The sequence below is a fragment of the Palaemon carinicauda genome, chromosome 23, assembly GCF_036898095.1.
Source record: "Palaemon carinicauda isolate YSFRI2023 chromosome 23, ASM3689809v2, whole genome shotgun sequence".
In the NCBI taxonomy this organism is placed as follows: Eukaryota; Metazoa; Arthropoda; class Malacostraca; order Decapoda; family Palaemonidae; genus Palaemon; species Palaemon carinicauda.
The window spans coordinates 49,479,353-49,481,852 of NC_090747.1; positions in this window are offsets into that span (position 1 = coordinate 49,479,353).

The window sequence follows — 2,500 nt, forward strand, 5'->3', positions numbered from 1 at the left end:
TATTATTATTATTATTATTATTATTATTATTATTATTATTATTTTATATATATATATATATATATATATATATATATATATATATATATATATACATATATATACACACACATATATATATATATATATATATATATATATATATATATATATATATATATATATATACACACACACACACACATATATATATATATATATATATATATATATATATATATATATATATATATATATATATATATATATAAGTGTACAGATATAAAAAATAATTAAAAATATTATTAGGTAATTTCTTAGTGTCACTCACGTTGCTACATGAAATTTTTAAATATGAATATCAGAGGAAAAGTAGCAGATGTAGACCGTACTATGATGTATAGGACCATTTGTATAAAGTCAAGGATGGAAAAGTTCCTTCTTTATACTACAAAAAGTTGTGTGAACATTGGTAAATAATTAAAATCTAAAAAATGTATATTTTTTTAACGTTTTCTACCGTTTTTGGAGTTTAATCTGTATAAAATAAAGAGTATGGGCCTTATGAAAAATACAAAGAATTTTAGGATGTAATTGAATATTTTTTTAAAGTTAACTCTAAGACAAATGCATAATTTATTATGATGGAAAATGAGGCGAATCTGCCAGTTAAACGAAGTTCTTGAGTATTTGGAATCTTTTTTTACAAATATATGTTCACAATCACATACTTGTTAATTCTTTATATCTTTCATTGAAAAAAAAGATATGGGAGTTAATGTTGAAAAGGAAAAAAGAGGATTTAACATAAGGGTTAATAAAGTTTCATTGCAATAAATAAATTATGCTCACACATACTCCCTCAAATGTAAAATAATAAGCGCTTAACACACTCCGAGGGGGGCCACTGCCACGGCCCCTGTTCCATCTCCAGCATTAGATCTAGTGTTGTAACTTGCTCTGTGACGCAGTCCACATCAGAGAACGACAATTTCAAAAGATACTTCGAGGATCAGTTGTCACTATCACTACCTGCTTGTATAGCTAAACTTTATCAGCTCTCTCAAAAGACGTTGTGGGACCAAAAGGCCTTCAATCGCTCTCGGTCACCTACCCAAACCCATACCCTCTGCCATAACTGATATCTATATTTGGCCCATGACGAAAATCAAATAAGTCTCTAAACCGCGACACTTCAGGCCACTGCCCCCTGAATCACAGGAAAGTATGAAACTTCTAAAATGGCTAAGCAAAAAAAAACTAGGTAAAAGATGCCACAGCTCAATCAAGAAATCTCATATGCTAGGAAATATCGGCAGTACAATAAAGTCAGTGCACAGACATATTAAGATCACCCTTCGCAAAGAGGAGCTCCGCTAGACTGCCCAGACCCAGCATGGGGAATTACGAAACAATGTAGCCTGGGGGACCAGCGGATTCGCCAGGGAGGGTTAGGCTAAGCTTGGATGGAGCAAGTCGATCGAGAAATCCCAAAGGCTAAGAGGAACGGCAGTACAGGAAGTCGGCATACCGACAAATTGAGATCACCCTTTGCAAAGGGGATCTACAAAGTACTGCACAGACCTAGCATGGGATATCACAAGCGATTGCAGCATGACGGGCAAGAACCCAAACAGTCTAAAATAGCAGAGGATCGAAGACAGGTGGGCATAATTACTCAGTAAACTAGTATAACTGAGGTAATAAAACCCCCAGGGGAAGAGCCACTGCCAACGAGTCCAGTAGAAAGACATAACCGCCATCGTCGAGGCCGTCTCCAACTAAAATGTTTCGGCTCTCTAGGCTAGGCCATCCGAAACTGACACGCACCAACAAAAATGTATATACATTATTGCAAGGTAAATGCAAAAATAATATAGAGCCAAGAGCATTGTAATGCTAAAATAATGCTAGCTGACAGGAAAATTGTAAAATAAACTAATTGAATACGAGAAATAAGACCCCCAAGCTAGCAGGACTCGGAGTGCTCCGCTCCCTCATCGTAAAAGCTAAATAAAATTCCCCAGAGTGATCCAAAACACCCACAGATAGAGTAAACTGTAAAGGGAGGTTGGTACTCAACTTAGACGACAAAGAAGAAGCCATCATACGAAGAAAAACTTAAAAAAAGAGGATGAAGAGTGCACAACGAAGCAACAAGTGTAGGATGCGCTGCGAACAAAATAATAAGGCATCAGAGACGAATTGGGGCACCATAGGGAAAAAGGATATGTAACGGCTCCTCATTTATCCTTCCCCCTAGTTGATTAGACTAGGCAAAGTCTTATTGGAGGTGCAGATATCTATGGCTTTCTTCGGATATGTCCCTGATTATACACAATATCTTCGGATAGTCGTTTTTGGGGTTAGAACCCCATGATACCTGATGGTAATCCTCCTATAATATCATTCGCAGAAATATTATACAGTAGGAAGCTGCTGAAGGGAACTTCCATCAGGACGACATGGCTCGAACTCAAAAAAAAAAAAAAAAAAAAACATATATATATATATATATATA